The 21,788-nt window shown below is 38.3% G+C and overlaps 1 protein-coding gene across 4 annotated transcripts in view; it reads left to right on the top strand.

The window, feature by feature from the left end:
- Nucleotides 1-21,788, top strand: part of MVB12B (multivesicular body subunit 12B) — a 376,259-nt gene that overhangs the window by 165,524 nt on the left and 188,947 nt on the right. The window contains exon 2 of one of the 4 annotated variants that reach the window (XM_037493021.2): nucleotides 21,226-21,392. The exons of the other annotated variants lie outside the window; for them this stretch is intronic. The gene's annotated coding sequence lies outside the window, so the exon portion shown is untranslated. The remainder of the gene's footprint in view (nucleotides 1-21,225; nucleotides 21,393-21,788) is intronic. 4 annotated transcript variants of the gene reach the window in all.

Below are 21,788 nucleotides of genomic sequence, written 5' to 3'. Positions count from 1 at the left end.
TTTCCAGTTTTTAACCAGTGTGAAGGTGTAAAGTGCTATCTTGTTTTAATTTGCATTTCTTTGACTACTAATGAGTTTGAGCATCACTTCATGTGCTTATTAGCTTTTGGGGGGTTTCCTTTTCTGTAAATTGCCTGTCATATCATTTGCCCATTTTTCTATTGGAGTTGATTTCCTCTTCTTGTTGCTTTACAGAGTTCCCTGTATTCTAGTTGTTAATCCTTTGTCAGGTTTAGACTTTGGGGGTGGGGGCGGAATCTCAGTCCTATCGTCTGACTCTTAATTGGCCCATGTTATTTATTTGTTTATTCATTTATTTTTATTAAACATAGCTTCCTAATTTTGATGTAATTAAATCCAGAAATTTGTGCTTTTAAAGTTTTGTTAAATAAGCCTCCTTTGCTTTGCCTAATACTCTCCCATATTTGTTTCAGTTAACCCTGTAATTATTAACTTTTCTGTGTATCGTATGTATATATGTATGTATGTATGTATGTATGTATCTATCTATCTATCTATCTAACTATCTATCAAAAGCCAGAAGTCTGTTGAAAGGCAATGTTCTTCTTTTTTAACGGATCTTCCTCCCCCACATTATGATCCCTTATATCCCTTTGATAACTCCCCCCTTAAACTCAGAAACCTCATTTCATGTGTTAATGTCCTTCAGTTTTATGTTTTGCTTTGTCCAGGTTGTCCACTATGTAAGTGTCCAGTATTTGTCTTTGGCATTATGACTTGCTGTATGCAGGTCCTTCCCTGGGATGCCTTCCATGTTCCTGTGAATGGCAACACTTTGTCTTCCTTTACGGCTGAACAGGATTCCATGGTGGGGAGAGACCACCGCTGGGAGCCAGTCCTCTCTCAGTGGGCATTTAGGTTTTTTCCGCATCCTAGTTACTGTAAACAGCGCTGTCTAAGCGTTGTGGGACACACGGTTTGAGTTGGTGGTCTCACATTCTTTGGTGTGGTGCCCATCATTGGGGTTGGTGGGTCATAGTCTGTGCACTTTTCTTTCTGAAGGTAAATCCAGATTGCTTTCCAAAATGACGGTACCAGTTAACACTCCCACCGACGGCACACTAGTGTTCCTCTCCCTCCACGTCCTCTCCAGCAGTTCTTGTTGGGATTCTTTTAGTTTGTGCCATTCTTATGGATGTGAGATAGTAGCTCATTGTGGTTTTAACCTGCATCTCCCTTGATAAAAGTGGTGATGAACAGCTTTCCATGTGTCTATCGGCCTCTGGATGATTGACGACCTGTTTGGTGAACGGTGGTGTGTCCATGCCCGCTGTCCATTTATAAACTGGGTTTTGTTATTGTTTTCATGGTTAAATTGTGCAAGTTTTTTGTAATCGTGGACACTAACTCTTCGTCTGTTGTATAGTGTATAAACATCTCTCCCATTCAGTGGGATATCTTCTTAATCTATATTTTCTTTTGCTGTATAAAGGCTTTTTACTTTGAGGTAATCCCAACTGTTTATTTTGGCTTTTATTTTCCTTGCTTTAGGGATCAAGTCTCCAAAAACATCTTTATTGATGATCTCATGAGATGTATTGCCAGCATCTACATCTATATAGTTTGCTGTTGCAGGTCTTGCATCTAATCTTGTTAATATTTTGTTGGAGGTTTTTGCATCAATATTCACCAGGGATCGTGGTCTGTAGTTTTTTTTGTGTGTGTTGTCTTTATCTGGTTTTAGTATTAGGTAATGTTGGCATAGTAAAATATATTAGGGAGTATTCCCTCTCTTTATATTTTTAGAAATAATTCGAGCAAGATGAGCATACATTCTTCTTTAAAGAATTAGTAGAATTTACTTATAAAGCAAATTGCCATGTAATCGTGGGCATTTAATTTTGGGGGAGACTTTTGACTGATATATCAGTTTCCATGATTTGTGATCAGTTAATTAAACTCTTCTGCCTTTCCCTGATTTAAGAGCATTCAGTTATCTTGGTTTTGGTCCTGGGTGGAGGTAAGGCAGGTGTTTTGAATATCACAGCCTCAAGCTGCAAATAGTAACTTCATCTGTGAGGACTATTTTTTTAGATATGTTCATTTTCTTTTTAAGCTGACTTAGTTCTTCATCGACCTACCGTTATGACATATAGTTTTTAGAGTAAATTGACGAGGTTTCTTTAAATTAAAGAGTTATGGGTTGTTGTGAATATAGGAATTAATCTGGGGAGAGCTGACTTTGTTATAATATTAAGTCATCCTATTCAAGAGTTGTCAATTATTCAAGTTTTAAAGTTTGATGCATATTAGTCTTATATTTTCTTGATTTATCTCAAGTACTACATCATATTTATTCCATTTTATGCTAATTGTTTATTATCATTTCCAGTTGGCCACTGCTGATACAGACAATCCTGTTGATTTTTGTAGATAAATCTATCTGAACATATTAGTTCTAATAATTGGTCTGTTAAATTTATAGGTGCTTATCTAGATAGGTATTCATGTCTACAGCTTTTGGATCTTTTCCTTCAGACTTTCCAATCTTCCTTCTTTCCTTATAGTATTTTTAAATTGGCTGACCTTAGTCAAATTAATGTTGTACTTCACTACCATCCTTTATGAAAAAGGGGAAATAATATATTTCATTTAATCTTATATGCCATTAGTTGTAAGAATTGCTTTTTTTTGCCACTGAGAAAGAAAAAAGCACTGCTAATTAAACTAGGACACTCTAGCAAGCAGTTTTAGGTATGTTGATAAAAATTTATTAATCTTAGAATCGATTGTAATGACCTTATAGAATATTATGGGATCAAAATGATATAATGTATGTAAAGTGCAATACATTATAACTATTCCATTCCATATAGTAATATACTGAATTTTTCATCTTTCTATTGTTGAACGTCTTGATTATCTTCAGTTATTAGCTGCTATAAGCATTAATAATTCATAAATAAAATGAAAATAGTCAGGAAATTTTAAATCTTAATACTGAGAAATGCAAATCAAAACAACAATGAAAACCCACTTGCACTTTTCAAATTAATAGAATTCTAACACATTAAAGAAAAATTAGGATAACCTCAGTGCTTTACAATACCATGTAGTTAAGTAAATTGTGATTCAATGGTATTTTCAGCCATACAAAAAGATGATACACAAAGATGAGCAATTTATATTGTCAATTGCTATAATTCATAATGAAAACACAATTACGCATATCTATGTACTTAACACGAGGAGATACAGAAAGAAACAGAGACAGATTGTTAGTAGAAGACTTTTATTCACCCTCTAAGTTCATGACATATACCTTAAAAAGTAATAATGTAAAAGACAACAATATAGTGAGATAAATCTAATATATAATCACATTAGCAAAAACAGTGACTGCACAGTCCTTTCAAGTGCTCCTGTTGATTTACAAAATCAACCATGTGTTAGTTCAAAAAGAAAACAAATAGAAGAATAGTGAGATGACATTCTCTGATTTCAATGAATAAAACTAGAAATAACAATACCCAAATGCAACATTTTTTCAGCCCATAAAATTAAAAAAAATTAAAAACAATTCTGAGATCAAGAAGAATTCACATTCCAAACTTCAAAATGTTTAGAAAATAATGATAGTGAAAATCCTAAATAATAGACCCTTTAGATGGGGATAGAACATTGCTCAGAGGAAAATTCATAGCTTTTGATACTTGTATTAATAAGTAAGAGAGCATGAACAAAAATGTATTGGGTGTTTAACAAAAATCTAAATAAACCTAAGGAAACCAGAAGGCAGGATCATAAAGAGAAAAGCAGATACCAATGAATTAGAAAAGAGAAAAAAGCTAGCAATACTAAATCAGATACAATAGTTCTTGGGGTAAAAACAGAAATAGATCAGTGGTTTGGTAAACTAATCAAGAGAAAGTAAAACCATGCAAAATAATCATGGCAAGTGGAAAATAAGTACAAATAGATTAATTATAGCATTGTAAGAAACTTTTCAACTTTCTGTAAGTATCTTTGAAAACTAGAATTGATACTTTTATTAGGAAAAAATTTTTTAATCAAAACTGACTCCAGAAGAGAAAGAAATAATAAAGACAAATTATCATATGGGAAAAGGAAATTGTTCTTAAGGATTTATCCATCTTCTTGAAAAATAACTCATCCTGGGCAGTTTTACAGGAAGTTTCTAGCAATTTTTTAAGGGACAGATAATTCTAAGGCTACTTACACTGTTTTAGAGCCTACATTTTTTTTAAAGTTCAAACTCTTTATGACACAAACAAAAGTACACAGATGTTTATACACGATCATATGTACATCTATCACTATTGATACAAAAGACAAATTAAAATAGTAGGAAACAAAATGCTACAGTGCTTACAAGCAAAACTAAACTAATAGACCATGGTCAATGTTTACTATAATAATACAAAAAATCATTTAGTATTTTAGAATCTAATAGAATCAACCAAAATCTACTAAAATTAATATTATGAAATTCATTTTGCATTATGTGATACAGTAAATGCTAACAGAGTATAGATATATGCTTGTTCAGTATAACATTCTTTCAACTTTGGTGTATGTTTGAAAAATTTCATAATAAAATGTTAGGAAAATATCTATTAATATAATTCATCATATTAAGAGGTCTAAAGAGAAAGATCATAAGATTGTCTCCATAAACCCTGAAAAGGCATTTGACAAAATTCAATATCTAGTCTTAATTTTTAAAACATTTAATAAAATAGGAAGAGATAGTTGTTTTTTTAACATATAAAATAGATTCATTTCAACCCATAAGCCAGTATTATGCTTAATGGGAAAAACACTGAAAGCATTCCCATTAATGTCAGGATAAAACAAAAATGTCCAATATTATTATATTGGACAATTATTTAGCATTGTTCTGGAAGAAATAACCAATGTAATTAAAGAAAGATATTAGAGGTATGAAAATAAGAAAGTGAGACATTAAATTATCTTTATTTTCAGATGAAACGAGGAGATGATATGATTGTATAGCTGTAAAACCCAAGAGACTCAACTGAAAAACTATTACAAACAATAAGATACTTCAATAATGTAGTTGGGCACAAAATTAAAAGAATCAAGGGAGACTATGTGTATATACACATACACTTCAACCTTTTTTTATTTATACAAACTATGCTTAAAATACTCAGTGTTTTATCATAATGAGAAATGTATGAGACTTACATGAATAAAACTTTGAAATACTGCTGAAGAACACACATGATGACTTTAAAAATAGAGCTATTTCATGTTTGGAGTAGAACATCTCAAAATGAAGATATCATTTCTTTTTAAATAATTTACAACATAAAAGAATCCCCCCAAATGCCAATAGTATTATTTAATGAAACCAGCTGATTCTAGTCCAGATAAAAATAAACAAACCAAAATAGGAAACCAATTTTTGAATGTTGAGAGATGAGGGAGAAATAGGGCACCAGATAGTAAAACATATTATTAGGGTGCCATAAAAACCTATAGGAATCATGCTTGCACAAATGGACAAGTCAGTGGAACAGACTGAAAGTTCAGAATTAGACCAAAAAAGCACAGTGAATTAACATGTGATAGCAGTGGATTTCACATCAGTGGAGGAAAGAACCATCATTCAATAATGTGTTTGGAGATAACTGGGTGTTCACCTGGGGGAAATGTTGGGTCCCTAGTTTGCACCTGACACCGACACCAGACACCGGTTTGCACCAGATGGATCAGATCTAAACATGGAAGATGAAGCCAGCAGCCACAGAAGAATGTGTGTATTATCTTGGAAGGCAAAAACTGTTCTAAGGATGAAAAAAATCCAAAAACCATAAAATGATGGATAAATTCAGCTACATTAAGGCAAAAACCCTCAGAAGCTAAATTCCAAGAAAAGCCAGGGGGAATTATTTGTGACTCATATCACAGAGAGCCAGGTTCTTTAACATATGAAGCATCCCCTAAAACGTGAAGAGAACAACCCCAGAGGGAAAAATGTGCAAAGGTCTCTACAGCCTGCCTTCTCAGTGTGTGTCAGCCATGGAGCCCCAAGAGGACAAAAATGGCTTCTTGGGGGATTAAATATCTTAGCTACACCAGCAGTCGGTGGCCCTCCAAAGCTCCGCTCCAAGGAATAACACTTATTCGTTTGCATTTAATTTTTCTTGTTAGGAAGAAGTTAAATGTAATTGGTTAATTAAGCTTAAATTTGTTGATTATAATATAAATTATAATAAAATAATGCTTAAAGTAAAGTTTTCTCCTTCTGGGGTTGATAACGAAAAAGCATTTAGCAATAAGAATTCAAGCATTGCAAAAAAGGAAATATAGATGTTTGCTGGTCGTATAAAAATTTGCTCACACAAAAACCTACATAGATGTCCTGGGCAGCATTGTTCATTCTAGCCAGGTGTGGGAACAACACAAATGTCAACTGACCGTGAAATGAGAAAATACACCTATATATCCATGTGATGGAATATTATTCAGCCATGAAAAGGAATGAAATGTTGACCCAGGCTACATGAGGATGACCTTGCCAACACTATGCCAAATGAAATGAGTCAGCCATAGCAGACCACATATTATGCATGTCCTATCATTTTATTCATCTGGAATGTCCAGAAGAGGCAAACCAGCTTCTCTCATAACCAGTGACTCTTAGAGCTATGAATTGAGATGTATGTGTATATCACTTAATTTCTTGAGGAATGTCACATATATGAGACAAAAAAATATGCTAGTAATTGCTTATGGGTGATGGGGTTTTTGGGACATGATACCTTTCTGGAATGATGAAATGTTCTGAAATTGATTGTGGCCCTGGTTGCACAGCTCTGTGAATATACCAAAAGGCACTAAATTATATACTTTAAGTGGATGAATTAAAGTGTGGTATATGAGTTATATCCAATATTGCTCCTATCAAGAAAAACAAGGCAGTCTTTCTTTGCAATGGGCGACTGTCCTATCTCCTAAAAGCCATGGGTGCTCTCCAGAAAAATTAGCACATGCAAAAAAAGTTTGCATTAGTAAGTTTAATGACCCTCTAGACTCCCAAGAAATCTGTGCAGCTCAGATTAAGAACCTCTAGAAAGTATTTAGTGATGTGGAAACATGGTCATTCACTGTCATTAAGTACAAAGTGCTGTTTTACTAAGAAAGAATGAATAGGAGGGGCTCATTTCTGCGGGGTGTAGGTGTGTGCATTGCGAGATTAGCATCTGCTGCTAAGTCTTTCTATTCTGGAACATTTCTTGTCTATTCAAATTCCTTTTACGTAGTTTTGTGTTTCTCTTCAGATGTCTGCACTTTTCTTGGGTTATTTAATAATTTGTGTTGCTTTTTTGAATTGTATTTTTATTCCAGTATTACTCTATAAATTTTTATTGCTGCCACATTTCTCTGATAAGCTGCTCCTTTCCTGAACTTTATTAGTTATTTGACTTCCATTACTCTGCCATTTCATTTAATTTTCAATATGAAAATCCCTTACTGTTTTTTGAATACAAAAGTAATACAAAGACTCCGTGTTAAAACCATTTAAACAGTTAGAAAGTGAGAGTACCCCAATAATTCAGCCCATAATCACTGTTTCTTATTAGTCTAAGTATTTTTCATTTAGTTATCTGCAGTTTCCCAGATAGAAAAATCACATCATCTTTAATTAATATGTGATAAAGATAATGCTTTGAGGATATTAAAACAATGTATTTTCTTTTAAAAAATAATCGTAATTATGAAATATTTCAAATGTACAAGAAATGACGTAACAGCTGTCCATCTGCCAGTGCCCCACTCCTCCCCCACACGCGCCTACTCTCCTGTTTCCTCGATCTTCTCCATCACTTGGTGTCATCTCATTTATAGGTTTTGTGACTGATAGATGTGAAGTGTAACTTGATGTTGTTTTAATTGCATTTTCCTTATTATTTATGAGGTTTCAAGCAGGCCACACATTTATTTACTATTAGATTTTCCTTTAGGAATTCCCTGTGCATTTGCCCATTTTCCTTTATTGGTTTGTAAACAGTTCACTGTGTATTGTGGACACTTAATATTTTGTTACAGATTGCTTCTCCCAGGCTGTGGTCGTCTACTTTTTGGTATATTTTATTGTACACAAATATTTTATCATTGTGTACTCAGATTTACCAATGTTTGCCTTTATAGTTAGCATAGACACAAATGTCTTGCTTAGACGATTCTTCCCAATCTGATGTCATAAACATGTTTCTACAAATATTTCTAGAAGTTTCAAGATTTTTTAAGAAAGACTTATTTATTTATGCCTACAAGAACTGGGGTGTAGGCCAGAGGTGTGGGGGTGAGAGAATTCACCAGAGACAGAGCGGGGAACAGAACAGGCAGACTGACTGAAACACACTGCTAAGGGGAGCAGCGGGCGAGACAGGCGAGGTCTGCTATGCCATGTGGGTAGCTCCCTGGCTGGGGATGGAACTCCTGCTGCAGAGGCTGTGGACTGATTCACAGTGCTGATGCTTAACCCCTTGTGTCACCACGGAGGCCCCTAAAAGTTTTAAGGTTTTGCAGTTTACAACTAGCTGTTAATCTACCTGGAATTAATTTTTTTTGTATAATGTGAAGGAGGAGTCTAATTTTATCTTTTTCCTTGTGTGAAAAACAAATTATTCTAGCATTGTTTTTCTTCCTTTTAACCTTTTGTTTTAGAAAATTTCAAACATACACAAAAGTACAGAAGATAGGATAATAAATCTCATGTACTCACTGCCCAGCTTCACTCTGATCAAATAAGGCCAGTCTTTCCCTTCCCTGAATTATTTCAAAGCAAAACCACATACCACAAAATCTCACCTGTAAATATTTGAACATGAATCTTTAAAAGATCAGGTTTGTTTTAAATCACAACAGCATTATTGTATCTGAAAATAATTTCCTTAATACCAATAAACACATTCTTACAAATTATTTCATGATTTTCTCTTTGGAGTTGGTTTGACTTGGGGGCCAAAGAAAGTCTATACTTTGCAGTTGGTTGAATATTTCCCAAATCTATGTTACTATACAAGTATCTCCTTCTTTATTTTCCCTTGACATTTATTTATTAAGGAACAGGACTATTGTTTCTGTGTAGATTATTATATTCTAGGTCTTCCTGATGCATTTTTGTAGCATTGTTTAATGTATTTACTATAAACTGTGAGTGAGTTATCCATCAGTTACTTAGTCTAGAGACTTGTTCAGATGCAGGCTTGATGTCTGGCAAGAATAGGTCATGCAGTGTTTGTGTACTTCTGTCAGCAGGTATATAATATCTAACATCACGCTCTGGGCACGTTAACGACTGTCCATGCATCTAGATCCACGACATCATTAGGGCTTGAAATATGGCATCATTCTAACTCTGTCACTCCTTTGTCACTTATGATAGCATTGTTTATTAAGCAGTCCATCCTTTTGCCACTCATGTGTGCCAGTCCCTCATACGTATGGGCCAGTTTCTAGACTCCTTTCTGTTCTTTTGATCTATATGTCTGTTCTGGCTCTAATGCCACATATTTGAATGACTTCAGCTTCATGCTAAGTTGTCACGTCCGGCAGGAGAATACATCACTGAATACATCAGCTCATGCACACACATTCAAAAAAAAAAAAAAACCCAACAAACAGTTATTCTGGATTCTTTGTAATTCCATACATATTTTGGGGATCAGCTTACCAGATTCCGTGAAAAACTCCTGTTTGGAAGATCCATTCATCCAATCCATTCATAAAATTGAAGGGAATTTCCATCTTTATATTAGTCTTCATATCCATTAACATATCTACGTAGGCTTTTACATCCTTCAATGACGTTTTAGAATTTTCTCTTTAAAATTCTTGCATGTCCTTATAGATTTTGTAACTGTGAGTAGCATCTTATTTTTTTTTTAATAACATCTAACTATTTGTTGCTGGCATATAGGAGTGCCATCAATTTTTGTATATTGAATTGTATTTAGCAGACTTGCTGAACACTTATTACTTGATAGTTTGTTGGTAGATTTTCTTGGAATTTTTTCAAATATGAGCATGATATTTTTATCTGGGAATAATGACAATTCTGTCATTTCCAATCCATGTACTTTTTCTTGTCTTAATTGTATTTGTCTAGTACAATATTGAGTACTAGCAGTAATAGCTATCATTTTTACTTGTTTCTGAATTTAATAGAAATGCTTTTTGCCACTGCCAGCAGAATGTCATGTGTATTAGAACTTTTCCGTTTTTGACTTTTCTTTTTTCCAGCTTTATTGAGGTATAATTGGCATAGAACATTGCGTAAATCTGTACAGGGTGGCTATTTGGTAATATATATATTGCAAAATAATGATCATAGTAAGGTTAGTTAACACATCCTTCACCTCACATATTTACTGTGTGGTAGTGATGATGGGGTAGTGAAAACACGTAAGATCTACTCCTTAGCAACTTCAAATACATACACAATATTGCCAACTACACTCGCCAAGCTGCGCATCACCTCCCCGGAATTTATTCATCTTATAGCTGGTAGTTAACACCCTTTGACCAAGAAATGCCCCTTATGAGACCAGGTAAGTTTCTCTCTGTTGTCTAGATAATTTTTCATCATTGAGCATTCAGTGTTCTCATGTGCTTTCCTCCACAGTTGTTGAGATAACAATCCAGTTTTTCTCTTTGAATACATAGATCTGCCTTGATATACAGTGGGGTTACATGCCTGTAACCCCATTATAAGTTGAAAATATTGTAAGTTGAAAATACATTTAATACACCTAAGCGACACAGCATCATAGTTGAGCCTCCTATCTTCACAGCGCTCGCAATGCTTATAATATTACAACAGCCTAAGGCAAACCTGTCTTATAGTGAAGGGCTGAATGTATCAGGCACAGGTGAGCACTTGGTAGACAAGATGGATGCAAAAAGGTAAAATTCAGAAAGAGCTGGCTACACATCACTCTGTGGAGTGTCGGCTGTTTACCCTCACAATGGCGTGGCCACTGGGGCCTATGGCTCGCCACCCATCACAGGACAGCATTGTGCTGTCCATTGTTAACCTGGGAAATGATCAAAAATCAAACCTGATATTTTTCTTTTTCTTTCTGGGTTATTTTGCTGAACATGATCCCTTGTAAAAATCAAAATCAACAAGCAACTATAAACCAGAGACACACTACCCGGGGAAGGAGGGAGTAGGATCAAAACAAGGGGGGTGGGAATTGTATGGGGACTGTAACCAAAATGAAAATGCATACATTGTGCAAAAATGAAAAATGATGTAAAAAAATATATAAAATTAAAAAATAATAATAAATTTTAAAAAATCAAACCTGAAAAGTACAGTTTCTGAATGCACACCGCTTTGCAGGCTCTTAAACAATCATAAGTTGGACCTTTGTAACTTGGGGACCCTTGAATTAATAGGCTAATTTCATTAACATTTCGATTTTTATTTTATTTATTTATTTATTTATTTATGCATAGAAGAACTGGGGTCTAGACCAGAGGTGGGGGTGGTGGTGAGAGGATTCATTGGAGACAGAGTGGGGAACAGAACATGCCAATTTATTGAAATACACTGCTGAGGGGAGCAGCTGGCAAGACAGGAGAGGTCTGCTGCGCCATGTGGGTGGGTTGCCTGGCCAGGGATCCAACTCAGGCCTCAGTAGCTGGCGATTGCTTGATAGAGCTGAAACTTTAGTTCCTAAGACACCTGGGAGGCCTTATTAACATTTTTACATGCTAAAGTATCCATGCATTCCTCAGTAATGTCTAGTTGGTTAATATTTTGTCCTGTTTTTCACTTACTGCTCAACTCACTTAATATTTCACTTAGGAGTGTTGAATCTGTCTTCAGAAGTAAGACTGTTTTAGAACTTGCAGTCCTTGTAGCCTCCTTGTCTGCTTTGGAATTAAGGTTGCACCAGCTTTAGACCATGCATTAAGGAGCATTCTCTCATTTCCTATTTACTAGAATATGTTGTAAAGAATACAAATGTTCTATTCCTTGAAGGCTTGATAACTCTCACGTAAAATATCTGTGCCTAATAATTTTCTTTTGTTCTTGTGAGCAGTCTAAAATATGAAAACAATTTTACTCACAAGTAAAGATCCTTTCTTTTTGATCAGCTTTATAAATTACACTTATCTATGATGTTCAGATTTTAAATTTATTGTTAAAAAATTCTTTGTGATATGCTCTGATTTATTTTAGCTGAAGTTTTGTCCCCTCCCCCATTTCATTTTTAAAATTGCTTATTTGTGTTGTTCTTTTTTCTTGAGAAATCATGCTAAAGGTTCATGTTTCTTATTTTGCAAAGAACCAATTTAGGATCTTTTTAAAAAATCTTCTCTACTGTTAATTTATTTGATATCTATTATTTCCTTGTTCTCATGTTTATCATTGACCTTTGAGCTTACTTAATTTCTATTTTTCTAACTACTAAAATTTAGTAGTTAGTATTTTACTAACTACTATTTTTCTAACTACTTAATTTCTATTTTTCTAACTACTACTAGCAGCTTTCTTCACTGATTTTTCCATCTTTTGTTAGTATTTTCTTCTTTCAGTATTGCTTCCTATATGTTCTTAAAATAATGGTATTTTAATTTTGTTTCACTTTTTAAATTAGTTGGGTGTTTTAGCAATCTATTTTTTATTAATTTCTAATTTTATTTCATTGTTATTAGAGTATATGATATTGGAGTTTTCAAAGACTACACTGGTCTAGTACTTGGTTATTTTTTTTTAAAGATTTATTTATTTATGCATACAAGAGCTTGGGTACAGGCCAGAGATGCGGGAGTGGGGGGCAGTGAGATGATTCACCAGAGACAGTAGGGAACAGAACAGGCAGACTGACTGAAATACACTGCTGAGGGGAGCAGCGGGTGAGACAGGAGAGGTCTGCCTTGCCATGTGGGTATCTCCCTGGCTGGCTGGGGATTGAACTCGTGCTGCAGAGGCTGCAGATTGCTTCATAGTGCAGTGCTTAACCTCTTGCACCAACAGGGAGGACCTAATACTTGGTTATTTAAATAACTGTTCCATAGATGCTTCAAAAGATTGATAATTCTCTACATTTTGAAAACAGGATCTAAACAATTAAAGTTTAAGTTTACTAACTGTGTTATCCAAATATTCTTTATCCTTACTAATTTTTTTCATCTGTTTGACATATGAATAAGAGAAAATACATTTAAAACCACCCTCTGTGATTGTGGATTAATCTACCTTCCTTGTAATTTCAGTGATGCTTTGCTTTATATATTTTGAGGCTGTTGTTAGGTGCATACAAGTTTAATATCCTTACTCTTCATAATCAGTTGTTCCTTATCACTGTGTAACATCATTTTTCTCTTCTATTCGTGTTTTTGCCTTGAAATCGATTATAAAGCTGCATCATCTTTTAAATTATTTTTATTAAATTTCTCAGACATAACAGTTTTTGTTCTTTTGAATCTTTCAGAAACAGCCTTACCCTGTATATAGTTGTTTGCTTCCTTTCTCCCCTGCAACTTTAGCATCTTTGTCTTTTGACTGATAAGGTTTGTCCACTTATTTATTTTGAATTCTACTATATAGTTCTATCATCCTATTTTGTGATTTCTGTTTGCCATGCTTTTTCTTTATTCCTTCCCCTCCCCACCCCTGTTGGAATGTTTTCCTTATGGATAATGTGAGGTAAAGATCCAATTTTATTTTTTCCAAATGGGAGGCAGTTGTCCCAATATCATTTATTGAATGGTACATAATCTCCTGCACTGAATATTGCCTCTTATTTAAATTAAAAAATCAATGGACAGGATATGTCTGAACTCTCTACTCAGTTCTATTATCTATTCATTATTTTTTTCATGTACCAAATCATACATTTAAATTCTGTAATTTTACAAAGCATTGAATCTTATAGAAGAAAAAGATTATTTAAAATATTTATCTAGGGCCTTCCCTGTGGCGCAGCGGTTGAGCGCTGGGCTGCGAAGCTGCCTGCAGCCTCTGCAGCACTGGTTCAATCCCTGGCCACAGGCGAGGGTCCCACATGGCACGCAGACCTCTTCTGCTGTGCCTGCTGCTCTCCTCAGCAGTGTATTTCATCAGTCTGCCTGTTCTGTTCTCCGCTCTGTCTCTGGTGAATTCTCTCACCCTCCCATGCTTCTGACTGTACCCAGTCCTTGTATAAATAAATAAATAAATCTTTAAAAAAATATTTATCTGATCAATTCATGTACATTTGCTCTTCCACTATAATTTTAGAACCAGCCTGTAAAAATTATATGAAAAATCCTATGAGTTGCAATTAATATTGCAATTAATATTACATTGACTTTAAAGGTGATTTGAGGGGGGAATTTCTTGTATTTTTCAAATGTTCTGAACTTATTGTTTACTCAAAGTTTTTTAATCAGTTTCTTAGTTTATTCTATTTAAGTGAGAAAAATAGTCTTCTTCCAACAAAATATTTATTAAGCACTTTCCAGTAGTAGGTTCTTCGGAGGCCATTATCCTAGGATAATGCCTATCCATTATCCTGAGGATCATGTTCTCTGCCCTCATGTGGCCTAAACTTCCTACCTTTTGACAGGTATTAACATTCCCTTTGTTGGTTAGAAAAATAATTCCTCTTTTTAAAAAGGCAAGTGGAATGTCTTAAGGTTAGGTATTCTAAGTAGGTAGATTACAGATTTTAAAATATATCTAGTAAATAACCTTATTAATGAAATCGCTCTTATCTTCCATAGTTTTTTTTTTTTTGCCAACTTGATTTGACAAAGACAAAGAAATGCAATAATATTAAAGTATCCTATTAAGGTTGTGATTTTGCAAATTCATCTTGGTATTTCTAATAGCTTTTGCCTTGTAAATTGCTTTTTTAAAAATACCATTTATTAAATTTTTTAATAAAGAGAATGTTAAAGAATCTCCCCTTGTCCTGCCATCAACATAATCCTTACCAATTCCCAAATTCCCAATTCCCAAAAGGCGCATGTGTATATGTGCATGCACACACAGTTTGGAAATTTGAATTGAACAGAAAATAAAAACATAGGATTTCTACTTCACCAACCCTCTACCAAAGGCAGCCTTGGTTAACAGGCAAGCAAATTTTAGCTGAGAGCGTCTTCTTTCCCTCCAGCATTGTTGCACAGAGCCCCTTGATGGCCAGAAGGTCAGAGATGGATTCCTACCTGGGGGGAGGGGTCTCTGACAGGCTGCCCCCAACTGCATCTGGAGCAAGTGTTTCCAGAGTTGTTCCCCAGCTCTTGTGCCCCACGCCTCTTGCTTCAAACCGCTCAGACCTAAGAAACCCACCATCTGGAACAGATCTGTGCACACCAAAGCCTAGAGACCTTGATGAAAAGCAGATTCTGATTCCATAGGTATAGGGTAAGACCTGAGATTCTGCATTTCTAACAAGCACCCAGGAAATAAATACTCAAGCTGCTGGTCCATCGACCTTATTTTGAATAAGAACATCCTGTCCTTAAACTTGCTACACTTTGGAATCCCCTGGGAAGTTTCATAAAGTATGGATGTCTGGGCACCACCCTCAGAAACTGATGTAATTGGCAGGGTTGCCATGGTGTGGTATGGGCCCACGCATGGGGCAGATAAAAAGCTCTCCAGGTGATACAAATATATAGCCGAGGGTGAGAACCACTGTCCTAGAGAAGCTTGCTTGCTTATCCTCACTCTCCTTTTGCTACAAAAATTGCTCTCAGCAGGTGCCTAAACTGAAGCTGCAATTGAAGCTTCTGTGACCTGTTCCCCTGTGGTGCCACTGAGGGCACAGGCTTGGCTTTGGAATGTTCCAGACCTCGAGGACATTGTTTACTTTGTCTTTTTCTGCCATTGGGAGGTATGTGCCTGTCGTTTCAGGTCCCCTGTGTTCCCTTTCTCCCTTCAGGAGGCAGCTTTTGCCTAGTCTTATCTCCCAGAGTGAAATGTAATGAAATCAGCAAGTTCTGGCTTAGCTAAAAGCATCTATTGAGCAAACAAATCTTGCCTGTTCTTCACCCCTTCATCTTCCCAGGAGACGTTCTCTACCAACCAATGTGTGCCCCAGGCCTGGCTCCTTCTGTTGTTGCTCTGCCTTGCCCGCTTCGTCAATCTGATCCTCACAGTGCCTGCCTTTGGAAAAAGTGGTTCTCAAAGCAGGGCCCCTGGGCCGCAGCCTCAGCATCATCTGGGAATTGGCTAGACGTTCAAAATTCTCACGCAGCAGGCAACGTAAACTGGATTTTCCTTCAGAAACTAAAAGTGGAAATACTGTGTGACCCAGCAATCCTACTCTTGGGAGTCCATCCACAGAATGTAAAGCCATCAAACTGTATGTTCTGCACTGCATGTGGCAGCTCTGTTGACACTAGCAAGGACACAGAAGTGGCCGAAATGCCCAGCGACAGAGGTTAGATCAAGGAGAGGCCTTATAGCGCACATTGGATGCTCTTCAGCCATAAGAAATGACAAAATGTTGCCATTATCGCAAAGATGGAGGAAATTATAATAAAGCAAGTCAGAGTGGCAAAGACAAATATTGGACATTTATATAGTGGACCAAGTAAAATTCTTATAAAAACTAGTTGACATAAATAAATGAATGAGGTTTCTGAGGTTAAGAGGGAGGTTGCAGGGGACAGGGTGAAGGGGATGTAATGAGTGGGGGTTGGGGGAAATTCTCAAGGACCACCTAAGCTACACTGATCTGAAACTTTGGGGATGGGGCCCAGAAATCGGTGTTTTACCCATCCCTCCAGGAGGTTCTTTGCCTACTCAAGTTTGAGAACCCCTGGCTAAGGTGCTGACTGATTCATTTCATCTGGAGTGGTACTCAAGCCTGCAAAGTTTTCCCGGGTGATTCTTATGTGCAGCCAGGACAGTGAAGCGCTGCCTTAGAGAGTCCTAATTCCTTGGATTTATCAGGCTGTTTTCTCTCACGGGCCAAGTAATAACTTGATCTCCAGCTACAATGGTTCTGTCACCTTGAAACTCACTTTGCGATGCCCGTAGTATTTTATGCCGATCTTCCGCTTCCTTCTCTAATTTGTTTGGATTTACTGTAACTCCTTGGTTTAGAAGCCCTGGTGTCTGTGGGGTACAGGGGGAGGACAGGAGTTCCCAGTTGCTCCGTTGATATACTGTGTGTGTGTGCACGCATGTGTGTGCACGCGTGCATGTGCACACATATGCAGAGGCAGTGGTTCCTTGGATTTAATTTCCTTGGGAGGAATCATTCTAGCTCCTTCTCTGAGATCTTTCTTCCCTGCCTCTGGTAAATTTCTGTGGCCTCAGCCACTGTTTCTGGCAGGGTAACAGCAGAGACAGGGTGCCTTCTGTAACGCGGTGCCTATTTTTTCCTTTCACATCAGCCCGTTCTGCCTTCCGGCCTGGTCCCAAGGTGTCAGCCTTTCCTTTCCTGCAGCTTAGTGCTTGGATTTTTTTTTCTTTCTTCCCTTTTTCTGAGTTAGTCTGAAGAATGCTTTTTTTTCTCTCTGTATACCTGGACTTTCTGGATAATATCATTCTAAGAAGCACAGTCCTCCAAGGACTGGCTGCCCTAACTCCTCCTATAGCTCCTGAGTTTGCAATAATTTTATTGAGTTGTTTCCTCTACGAACTTAAGATTGCACATCTCTTTATGACATATTCCCTACTCTTCTTTATTTATACATTAATAAAATGTGCTGTTCTTCTGAGAGTGAGGACTTGATTTATATCTCCTAAATCCAAATCCATGATTAGTCCAGAGCCAACTTTACACACTGTGGGGTGTGTGACTCAAAAGAGCCTCCAGGGAAGCCACATAATGCACCGCTGCCCTTGGCCCTGAGTGTGCTGTCAGACAGCTTAGAAGGCAGGGACTGTTGGTAGCCTCCCTCCAAGCCTGCCTGAGCCTCCTAGTCACCACAGAGAGGTGAAGACTCACAGGTGTATGTTGTGGGTCATATATGGAACTTGGATATGGTGTGAATCTTATTTAATAGCAGTAGAAGCATAAAGTAATTCTTCTTCCACTTAACATCTAAAAGGTATAGACCTTTATAGGCTGAACAATGAATGACCTCTCAAGATGTCGTGGTCTGAGTGTCTGGAAGCTGGGACTGTGGGACCTTCTATGGGAAAAGGGACAGTACAGATGGGTTGAGTGAAGGATCTTAAGACAGGTAAACGATACCAGATTCTCCTAAATGCAGTCCCAAGGTTTTTACAGAAGGTGGCCAGAGGTTCAGGGTGAAGAAAAGTAGAAACAATGAGCAGTGAAAGTGCAACAGCAGAGGCAGGGAGACAAAAGAGATTGGAGGAAGCCACGCTGTTGGCATTGAAGTTGGGAGGAGTCACAGCGAAGGAATTCAGAGGACTTCCAGAAACTGGGACGGCAAGGACATGGATTCCCCCTAGAGCTGGTGGAGGGAGCACAGCCCTCCCACAGCTTGATGTCGGTGCTCTGAAGCCCATTTTGAGCTTCTGGTCTGCAGAGCTATAGGGCAGTAGATTTGAGTTGTCTCCAGCCACTGTATTAGTGATACTTTCTTATAGCAGTGGTAAGAAATCAATACAGTCTGTACATGGACAAATACACTTCTGTTCTCTGTAATCATGGCATCCCTTCTGCTCCACCTGTCCATGAAGCCCCACTGCTGTTGGTGTCTGGTGAGGCCCCGGCCCACGCTTCGTACCTCAGGTCATGCTGCCCAGCCTCTGTCCTGTGGCCCAGAGGTGCTGGCACGACCCACCTTTGTTTGCTCTTTTGGAGGAACTCTTTTAAATCCTGCAAAAGTGTGGAACACCAGGCCATGTCAGTGACTGGGCTTGAGGTCACCGTGGAGAACAGGGTCCAAAATCTCTCTAAGGGTATATTGTGTACTATTCCAAAACTTCACAAAAAGATATTCCATGATGGAATATCTGTATACTTAAGGCTTCTTTTTTTAAATTATAGGTTAATAAAGTATATCAGCAGACAGCAGCTACTAAAATAATTTTGTTTCCAACTAATTTAGCAGGTATCATATGCCATGTGACCTGTCCTGCAGAAACCAGGGCAGCTCTGTGTCAGGACTCAGGGGAGCGCTGTACCAGGAAGCACTGAACTGGGGACCACTGCACCAGGGCATTAGCTTTTCCCCTTGAGCTACTTTGTTACAGAGCTCGCCACTGATCTGCACCCCAACCTCAAAATCATGTGCCTATATGGAGCTCTGCATGACCAGAAGGGGTGGAAAGTGGCCTAGTGGCTTCTGGTGGACAGTGGCCCAGTGGCTTCTGGTGGACGGTGTGGCCCTGGAGAGGAGAGAGAGGAAGGGGCCAAAGTGCACACCCCAGTTCCTCATCCCACACTCGCCGACCAAGCAAGTCCCTTCCACAGTGAGAGCTGAGTGTTCAATCTTGCAAATTTGAAAATATTTTCTACTTTCACAGTTACTGATTGATAGCTAGGTGAGATTCAGAATTCTTGGTTGGAAATTATTTTCCTTTATGATTTGTAAGTCTTAAGTTCGTGTCTTCTAGTTTCTAGGGTTGCTATTGGGAAATTCAGTATCGTTCTGGCTCCCAATTCTTTGTATATAACTTTCTTTCTGGAAGTTTTTATGAACTCTATTCTTAGGGCACTAATATTTCACAAAAAAAAATGTCTAATTGTGTTTTTTAACCATTAGGTTGGAGTGTTCCTTTTTGGTCTGCAAATTCATGTCCTCCAATTCTGCAAAATTTTCTTGTATTATTTCTTTGATAATGTGGTAATGTCTTCCCTTCTCTTTCTCTAGAACACCTAGCATCATTCTAGATTTCCTGAATTGATTTTATTTCTTCTGGCTTTCTGATTAGTTGGAGAGTGGACCTCAGACTGATCTTCTGTTTTTCTCATTTCTACTTTATTTTAAAGGATTCTTAGTATCTGAACACCCTTATGATAACTTTGTCTTCCAACCCTTTTGTGTTCTTTCATCATTTCCTTTAAAAATGCACAGGGCATTTTAATCTTATTTTATGACCACAATGTCTTTCTTATCTTTCAGAGGACATTTACCTATTGGTGTTTGTTTAAATGTCTCCCTGTTCCCTGTATTGTCTCTTTCCTCCTTCCCTGCCTTTCTTATTTTTCTGAGTCTTTGGTCTCTGCCTTTTCAAGTTTTCCACAAATACTTGGTGATAATTGATTGTCTTCCTTCCATATTTAAAAGTGTGGCACAAAGAGCAGACCTAGCGATCTCAACACATGGGTGGGCAGACCCAGGAGTGATCAGGCAGATAGTGTCTGTTTCACTGGAGGACCTGAAGGGGAAGTCGCTGCAAACCTCTTCCCTTGCACTAGGCAAGGGAAACGAATACGCCTGTCTTCTGACCCGGAGGGAGAAGGTGGCATGGAGACAGACCTAAGTCCCACTACCCATGTCCTGTGAGCAAGATGGAAGACAGCAATGCCAGATTTGGTCTGAGCTTCTCTCTTTGCTCAGCTACTGCCCAAGCCTCCCAGGCCAATCCCTGAGAGGGTACACTTCTCGTCCTTGGAAGCAGTGGGAGGTGTGGCTGGTACTGCCTGTTACTGTCTCCCAGTTCCCTCTGCAAGTACCCAGAGCCCTTCCAGAGCCTCTCCTCAGGCCGTGGGGCTAACTGGTTTGCTCTCAGCTGGTTCCCTTCCAATGGGCTTTGGATTCAGCTTTCCCTGCTCTGTCCGTTGCCACCCTCCGTTTTCCTTCTAGCTTCCAAAACGTGGTTAAAATCTCTTGTCTACTTTTGTCTCCTCTTCTGCTCTCTTTTTCCTGTGGACTTATACACCTTTAATTTCCACTGAAGTCCATTGGTAAGATTTCAGGGGTGAGTGGAAATAAACACATTTTCATTTCTTGATTTTACCTAAAATTCCTTCCTTTCCCCTTTGTTTTCTTTGTTTAAGCCACACTTGTAAATTCTCTCCCTCTCCTACTCCCTGTCCCTTCCTCTCTCTCTTTCTGCCTTTCTCTGACTCCTGAGCAGGCTGAGTTCCTTCCTGCCTCTGGGCCTTTGCATATGCTGATCCCCTCTCCTAGAACATTCCCTTTCTTTCATCTGCTCTTCACCTGGCTAATTGCGACTTACTGTCCACGGTGCTTCGAAGTCACTCCCGCTGAGGGACTTCCCCAAATCTAGGCCTTCTGTCCACTTAAAGCAACTCTGGTGGCTACTTCTGCAAAACACAACTGCTTCACCTGTATCTTCTGTGACCTGCCTCCTCCTCCCACTTTCAGGTTTTCAGAAAGAACAAAGAGGGAGCGTGTCCTGCCCGAGCTCCGAGCACCTGCTGGGGCCCCCTCAGGCCCGGCTGTAGCCTCGTCCACCTCTGACCAGATGTCTACTGCCCGAACAGCCAAGCTGGCCCCTGGGATTCCTCCCAGCTGCCGGCCAAGAGCAAAAGGTCAGCTGAAATAGGCCACCTCTTTGTTCTCTCAGCTTCACTAATCATTAGGGCTTTTCACGCACACGTTGTGTGTCTGTCTCTGTCAACTCTCTGGGCCTCAGCCATCCTCTTTGGGTCTCTCTTTGTCTCTAGCTCATTGTCTCTCGCCCTGTCTCTCTGGGCCTCTCCTCTCTCACCACTCTTCTCTCCTCCCCTCCACCCTCTCTCCTCCCATCCCCTTCTCTTTCCCTTTCTGTCCACCCACCTCATTTCCACATTGTCTTTTTCCACACTCCTCCTGTGCCCTGTCTGGCTCTGGCTCTGAGAATACCTCCCTCTCTCTGGCACCCGCATACTCCGAGGGCTCCTCCGAGCCCACCCTGCCTGTCTTCGGCGCGCGCTTGGTGGGGGCCT

The sequence above is a fragment of the Talpa occidentalis genome, unplaced genomic scaffold (genome assembly GCF_014898055.3).
Source record: "Talpa occidentalis isolate TD23 unplaced genomic scaffold, MPIMG_talOcc4v2.1 talOcc4.7, whole genome shotgun sequence".
In the NCBI taxonomy this organism is placed as follows: Eukaryota; Metazoa; Chordata; class Mammalia; order Eulipotyphla; family Talpidae; genus Talpa; species Talpa occidentalis.
The sequence above is the reverse complement of the archived record's forward strand: the minus strand, read 5'-3'. Positions and strand labels throughout refer to the sequence as shown.